This window comes from Lathamus discolor, chromosome 5, assembly GCF_037157495.1.
Source record: "Lathamus discolor isolate bLatDis1 chromosome 5, bLatDis1.hap1, whole genome shotgun sequence".
Lineage (NCBI taxonomy): Eukaryota > Metazoa > Chordata > Aves > Psittaciformes > Psittacidae > Lathamus > Lathamus discolor.
Window position 1 is genome coordinate 119640549 of NC_088888.1, and position 8432 is coordinate 119648980.

Consider the following 8432-nt stretch of genomic DNA (forward strand, 5'->3'; position numbering starts at 1 on the left):
CTTCCCTGTCTGGTTCCCGTAGAAAGATAGGGAGGGATTCCAGGTTCACCTTCTCTATACCTCCCACCCACCTCTCCTCTGCATCTGCTGTTCTCTACTCTCTCAGCTTCCGTGTTCCATTAACAACATGAAGATCACAGGCAGTGACAAAACCATTCTCACAAAGGGTAAAAGGTGACCCAAGTAACCTCTGGATTTTACTATGTCTTGATTCCAAGTACACTTCAAAAGGTATTAAGATGTGGCACACAAACGTTGCATCTGAGGACAGGAGCAGTGTGTTGTTGTCAGAGCAACAGAATAATTTAGGCTGAAAGGTATGGATTAGAACAGTATCCTTCACAGAAACAACTTCATGACTGTCTAGTCCAGTAAATGAGGCCACTGAGGTCTGCAGTGCAGAGGATTTGCAGTAAAATTCCTCTATTTGTTGGAACGGTTTTCCTCTGGTTTATATCATTCTGTTCCTAACTCAAATATACACACACACATACACATGCATACATGTTAATAGTCATATTTGGTTTATGACTCTCTGTTTTGTCTAGTTTCTGAAATCCCTTTCCTATCTTAAGAACTCATTTTAAGTAAAAACTCTTGAAGTTTTTATCTCTATCTTATACCTCGTCTGTAATTCAAGTCAGTTGTGGTTTACCTGTTGCAAGTTTAAGCAGAGGTCTGGATTTTGAGGGAATACATGAGGAAGTGGAAGATCCTTAGAGGCTGGTACTGATGAAGATCTGTCCAAGTCTGCACCTAGGACATGCCCAGGGATCTTCCACTCTTCCTGGGAGCCTTTCTGGGAAAAGCAACCTGTGAAGTTTATGCTTAAAGCTTCCCTCCAAGTCACCCAGTGAGTTTCACAGTGTGAAATACTAAGTTGCTATGGTTAAAAGACTGGAGAGCAAGCTTCCCAGAGGCGTTGTCAGCTGTTCTTAGGGGGTGAGATAAGCAGATATTCAGAAGTGCTGCATTCCTGAGGACCACAGTGGCTGCAGTTCTTCCACACCTTGGAAAATAGGGCCATTTTCAGAAGTACCAAGCTATGAATTTAAGGCATATAATATTAGGTTCCTCTTGGGAAAAATACTGCTCAGATCTTACCAGCTGTGTGTTACTGCTCTGAAGCAAATTACATAGAAAAGTGGTGCTGTAACTTTTTTGTTGAGCAGGGAATTGTTGCTGTGTTGTCCCTACCTTCAAAACCCACAGGGCCTTTCTAAGGGACTGTCAGTTTGTACTCAGGCGATGGCTGGAAAGTAGCACTATAAAGAGCTGGGATGGGCTGTGCTCATCCAGTACAACCCAGCACTTCCAGCTTGACTTCAGGAAAGAAAGATCTGCTTTTCACCTAGTTCCTAAGCAGAAAGTTAGTAGCTGTGAGGAGCAGAGCTTGCTACAGGGCATTTAAATAATATGCACAGATCTTTGTCCAGCATAGCTATAATAGAAATGAAGATACAGGGGAGGGGAGGAGGCAGTGTAGCTTTTCTCTGTCCTTAATCTCCTTATCTTTCTGTCTCTTCTCATGTCTACTCACCTCTGTTATTTTACCCATTCTTTTGTTCCTGTTCCGTCAGCTCCCATCCCACTATAGCAGTTGTATGGCAAATTGGAGCTGTCTCAAAATTTGTGTCATGCTCAGTGGTACCCACTGTCAGTAGTGGGTAGGAGGGGCAATATTTGATGTCTTTATAACAGCCTCAATTCTCCAGTATTATGTGGAAGTCGTTATTCTTTTTATTTCCTGAAGCAAAGATGAAACTTTGATGTCTTTTCGGGTAACTGCAGAGCCTCCCTTGGCTTCACAGGAGGCACTTCTGGTGCAAAGTGTCTCTTTGTCAACGCTTCAGGAAAGTACTGAGAAAGTGGCAAAGTGCCTCCTCAGAGCTCCAAATAACCAAGCCAACCTAGGAAATTATAAACACAGAGCCGTCTTATTTAACATTCTTAGGCTTTGGAAGCCAGTTTCATGATGGACAGGATCTGGATGGACAGGATCTGGATTTCTGACCCATAGGAGCTGGCTGTGTTACAGACAAGTTGCTATGAACGTGACTCTTCTTGCCATCATAGACTCATAGAACCATAGAATGGTTTGGGTTGGAAAGGACCTGAAGATCATCCAGTTCCAACCCCCTGCCATGGGCAGGGACGCCTCACACTAGACCATGATTCTGTCCAACCTGGCCTTGAACTCTGCCAGGGATGGAGCATTCATCACTTCTTTAGGCAACCCGTTCCAGTCTACAGACCATTTAGCTCGCCTCTTGCCATTGGACAGTGAACACTGCTGACCTTAGCTGAGACTTTTTGATAGTGTTACAGTGAAAATGATGCTCATCTAACAGAAGGAAACATAAAACTCATCTTGACCAGCCGGTCTGGATAGAAGTTTAGCAAATACATTCCTGCCTTCTGATGCTAACGTGCAAATGGCACTGCTTGCTGCAGCTATCCAGAAGCAGAAATGGAATCTGCTTCCGCAGGCAAGGCTTCAGGACTGGGAAAACTAGCTTTCCAGGGAGAAAATGAAAAGAGTGTATTTGACAGCCAAAGACATCCTGAACAGAAATGCTTGCAGGTTTTAGAGCTGTGTGTCCTAGTTCAGACTCAGCCAGTGAACGCTCTGCTGGGGTGTCAAAGGAAGGGAGCCAGCTGAAGGTTGTCATTGCATGTAATTAGACAGGAGCAGTTGCATGTGAGCTGTGCATGGGGAGTATCAAGCCTTTGAAGCCTAAGCAGGGTGTCTGGTTCTGGATAATGTGATGAGCTGTATTAAAATCTTACTGGATGTTTTTAAAACCCCTGGGCTCAGTTGACAAAACAGATTTCAGATGTCACGTGTATTGCTCAGTGTGTCAGAAAAGGGAGATGATTTCATTCTAAAGGGCAAGGCTGGAGTACAGCTCCCCAGGAAATGTTGTCAGATACTGCATACAATATCCAGTCTATTCCAGAGATGAGGTCTTCCATTTGTGAGAAGTTAATTTTATTAAGTCCCTAGGATTAAGTCCTGTCTGGCAGTATTGGAGTAGTAGCAAAACAAAGAATGGGAGATGGGAGGGAAATTCTCTTAGAAGAAGGAAAATCCACCTTCTCCTCTAACCTGAAGTGACTGATCCTCTTTAAACTGGAACAGCGCTGGCTCAGGGACAGGTATGTCATGCTTCAGATGGTGTATCCTTGTGCATGGGCAGTGTGGGAAGTCAAAAGACACCCTGTACCTTCCAATTCTTACTTTCCAGAAACAAACCAAAGCTTAAACACTGTGTGTTTCTCATTTCTAAGTTGCAAAACAAATGTTAGATGACTTGAAAATGCTACTTCAAAATGGCCCAAAGGGTGAGACAATACCAGGACCTTACCTCCTTTCTGAGGGCTTAGCTTACTGCTGAAGGACAGAGTGCTCATCAAAGCACCAGGAGCCATTAGCAATTTTTAAGCTCTGCTTGTCTCACATCTGAACTGGAACCTCTTAAGTCAATACACAGATTTCTGTTACTTTTGGCTGCCTGATAGCACTGTACTGATACAGTGACAGAACAGCAGTACCTGGAGCTCATACGGTGGCACGGGCAGTGAGGTTTTAGCTGGTGTGTAAAACATATGCTGAGCTTGCTGTTTCTGACCTCAGTATTCTACACTGGCACCTATAAATTTGGCTGTTGAAGCTCTTACTTTTATAGAAAATCTATCCCACCAACCATGTTACAAGTGGAACAACTCCATCATCTCTGCTCCTCTGTAACCTTCCAAAGCCAGGGACCTGAAGCTCGTAGTTTGCTTTAGCAGAGCAGGATAGTCGCAGCACCGCGTTGCTTGCACTTGGGAGTTGTTATTTCCATGGAACGCATGTGCGAGACGATGCCCACGAGATGGCAGCCTGTGCAGTGGGAAAACAGGCCCTGCTTCTCTACCTGCAGCAGAAGAGGATTTCCGTGTGCGTGTGCCACCTTCCCTCTGCAGGCAAAAGCGGCCTCTGCTCTGCTCTGCTTCCCAGCACGCTCTGCACAAGGTTTCAGTGTTCAGATTATGTCGTACAGATGTGCCAGCTCTCACCTGCACCACAGGATCTGGAGGATGGGAAGCAGTGAGGCACACTGACAAGCATGGGAATGCCACAGAGAGACCAGACAAGCTGGGATGTTTTAGAGGTATATCCCAGAAAACACAGAATCTGGAGGGGAATGCAATGAAAGAGGCAGATAGGCAAAAAATACTTTGTGCTGATTAGTGACAAAAGAGCTCTGAATCTGCAGTGCAGTAAATACACATGGGCACAGGAGGGTGCTGGTCTGTCTTAGCATAAAGCAGTAGTATCTTGTCTCTGCTCCTTGGTGCCGTCAACTTACAGGTTTCAGAAGGCCATGTGTTCATTCATCCTGGACATAAACCTGGGTGAGGCTAACAAGTGGCTAATCCCAGATAACTGCATCTTTCTGGAGTACAGTAACATTCACATGAAGGGCAGATTGTGCCTTTAGGTGATGAACAGACACAGCCATCAGTCTGCTGGAGAAGCAGCCAGGTCTGTCGGCCTGCAAACTGGTGTCCTAAGGATTTAATGCTGGTACAGGTGAAGGTGTGGACAATTTTGTATTGAGTATCATTTGCTTCTCCTTAGCAGTGTGCCAGCTGGTAGTGAGGGCACAAGGGTGAGTAAGGAAGAGGGAGAGAAGTAGCCAAAGGGCACAGAACAAATCGGAGACCAAGTGGGACAGAGAAGCCTGGTTTCCTTCCTTACAAGTCTGAGTTGCCCCATGTGCGGGACAAGCTTAAATAGCTTCCCCACACCAAAAAGGGAGAAGCCCAGAGGGTGAAAATACAGGAAGCTTTGCATTTTTTAAACCAGAAGTCAAAAGTCAACTCCATGGTAGAGTTGGAGGGTGCAGAAGAAGGAGAGGCTTTCTGCTGCTAAGCCCACTGATGTGGTATGAGCCCCACAGAGAATGATTCAAGAGACAACAGCTACTACTCATCCATCTCACCTGGTCCCAAACCTCACTTACATTATACAGAAGGAACCGATCAATAGGTCTGGTTTCCTCCTGAAATGCAAAAGCCCACAGAAAAGAAGGTTTGTCCTCTCTGATGCTGTTCAGTCTCCAGCTGTGAGAAGTGCTGTCAAGCACTGCTATCTCTGAACAGCTGCATGGGGTTACCATCTTGGCCTTTGAGTAAGTGAGAGCACCTAAAGCCAGTTTCTGGGCTCAGAGGGGGTGTACACGGTTGGCAGGACCAGGTTTTAGTAGATAATAGGATGCAAATGTTATTCTTCAGGTCAGTTTCCCTTTTTCCTATAGCCCTACTTATATGGGAAAATACAGGACACATTTTCCAGAAGCTGTGTTTAGCCATACACCTCAGCTGAGCAGTTTCCCTGGGTCAGGATCTTTGCTTCCTCTAATGGCTACATCACTGGTAAGGAATTATAACTGCACTATTACAGAGATATGGGGGCTCATTTTTCCAGCCTTGGTAGTGCACAGGATATCATTTGGACTGTCACCCTCCCAGGCATAATGTACTGAAATGTCATTCTGCTCCTGGGTGAAGCTTGGATTCTTCCCAGCTTGTCCCCTCCTTTAGCCAGCAGCATCTGTACATCTTGACCTCATCTCTTGGCATGCAGATGCCCAAAGGTGTAAAAGAAATGCTCATTAATGCTGGGGAAGTAAAAATAGATGGATTTTAAATCCTAAGGGGCTGGGGCTTGCTTAGCTCCTTCTGATTTGTTCTTGCCATCATGAAAGTGCATACTTTTTGAGTGGGAGATACTCTGGGATGTTCAAGGCCTACTGATAGGACTCCAGCTGCTCAGAGTCGTGCTAAACTGGGTCATTTTTAGTACTCAGAGGGGGCTCAGAGCTTAACTTTAAACACGTGGATTTAGAAGTTCGGATTTAAGGTTTTAATGATAAACTCTGCATGTGGATTTTGGCCATTGCCTACCTCTGGTGTTCTTTTTACTTTTGGCAGATTTCCAGATGAACGGGGAGCAGGAATTTGACTCAAATTCAGACAATGTGTCACAGAGCACCTCAGCAATGATGTTTCTACCACTGAGACCTCTCTGGCAGTGCACAGGGATGTCCACACAGCCCTGTTTCAGAGCAGTGAGAATCAAAGCCCAGTCAGCAATGGGGGTGTTTCGAAGCTGAGCTCTTATCTGTGTTGCTAAAGAATATCTGAAAGCTGTATGTCACATAGAGGCTGTTAAATAATGAATGCCATATTCATTATTGCATATCTAAGTGTTGACATACAAAAGAAGCTGTCTTCTGAGCACCAACTTCTCTGCCTGGCAGCAGCAGAGGGGCACAGTTTACCTAAATTTGCTTTTTTACTTTTAAGTCAATAATAGCTTTTTCTTGTCTTTCATTAAACAGCTTCTGATAAGAATTTCTTTTCCTAGGGGAAATAGGAAGGATTTGAACGTTTCTGAATAAGAAATGAGGAAAGCCTACCATGAACTGTAATTGTGTGTTCCACTTTCCAAAGCATTTCCCCTTCTGAACTGTCATTTGACATCTAAAGGAAAGGGGCTGGCAAAAACTGATTTAAACCAGGCTCAGGTCAGAGCAGCACAGCCTTAGACCAACATTCCTCCCTAGTCCTGCAGGGGTTTGATCCTACACATTAAAGAAATCTAAATCAATTCTTTACCCTGTCGTTCCTGTACTAGAAGAGAAGAGCAGAGACTTGGCAGAGGTGGACAGAGACCCAAATGCAGCTTCTTGAACTGGTTTTGTGCAGCCTTCCCCTGACTAAAAACAACAGGGAGCGGCTTTAAGTTAACGCCACAGTCTTGTCAGTACGGACATGGGGAAAGCGGTGCTGCTCTATACCCAACCTGCTCTCCCTGTTCTCTCCTAACAAGCCTTTATCTCCCTTGCTCTGTTGTGTGATTATAATGAAAGTGGTTCTGGCTCCTCTGGAGACTGCCTGTGCTTCACCAGGCAATTCACAAGGCAGAGTTGAGGAATATTCGATGGTGTCCCTAAGTAGGCTGGATATTATGGAGGAACACAGAGGAATTAAGCACCAGCATAGAAGTGAACCTCTGCTTAACACAGGTAAATTTAAAGGTGCTAACTTTTGGAAGTGAAAAGGCATTCACAGAACAGAATCACAGAATAGTTATGAGTTGGAAAGGGCCTCAAGATCATCCAGTTCCAACCCCCTGCCATGGGCAGGGATACCTCACACTAGACCATGTCACCCAAGGCTCTGTCCACCCTGGCTTTGAGCACTACCAGGGATGGAGCATTTACCACTTCTTTGGTGCACAGGGAGCCAAAGAGGAAAAAAACATATTATTATTGCACAACAGAGTTCTTAGATTGGCTGGTCTCAATTCCAATTTCAGTTTGTTGTTCCATCAGATCATGTGTTAGCAATAAGATTTATACCAGGTCCTTGGAGTCTCTTATTGCCAACTCCTTTGTTGTTTTTTTTTTTTTGAAGAGGTGAATTTGTATATACAAATGTAGCCATTTGTAAGCAACCAATATATTCAATATAATTTTCCTCTGTGGTACATTTATGCTTGAAATCCAGCAATGAGAAACTCTGAAGTGCTGCACTCCTTAGAATGCTGTCTCCATTTGATTTCTGCCTAGCCTGAATTTTCATAACTGTTATATTTAGGTTTCAGTTATACTAGTTGATGAATATTAAACAACGTCTACATACACTTCTTGGGCTTACTTTTACAGACTGTGTTTGTACAGAAAGATATTTTCCTGTGGTGCCCTTCTTGGTGCCCTCTATTCCATTCTTTTATTGTTCCCAAGTTGCTCTAAGAGACAAGTGACAGTGCAAGACAGGAGGAGAATGATCACATTTTGCAGGGAAATTAGAGTACAAAATCAGTAGTTAGATGCTCCTTGGGACTGCATAAAACTTCTTTGAAGAATAATTAGCTTGCAAGAGAGCTCTGTTAGCTGGAATTCCTTTTCAATTCTGTATGCAGAAGATAAATGCAGTCTGGGAGAAGCGGTGTCCTTTGAGGTCTCCTTGCTGATCTGGGGGAATAATGTTTGTGGAGAGAATGAAGGAATTAGCTAGAAAAGGAGTGGAAGGAGGCCTGGCTGGCCACAGCTATCCTGGGCTCAAACCAAGCAACAAGCAGTGACACAACCAGGGAAAACCTAAGAGAGAGAATCAGATGGGTGGTGGGTGCTGAAGCTCAGCACCTGATGGTTCAGGTGACTCTGTTCAGATAGCAATTGGGACTGGCAGTGCCATGGAGTAGCATTAAGTGACCATCAGTGTGAAGAATCAAGCCCACAGACAGCTCAACATGTGTAAATTCTTCACTTGATAAATCAGCATCACTCAGATCTAAGGTTGTGTTTGAGTTAAATGCTTGATGTGGAGATCAAGAAAGGTTCCCTGGAGTTTGAGGAGAGGATGGAGAACAGCAG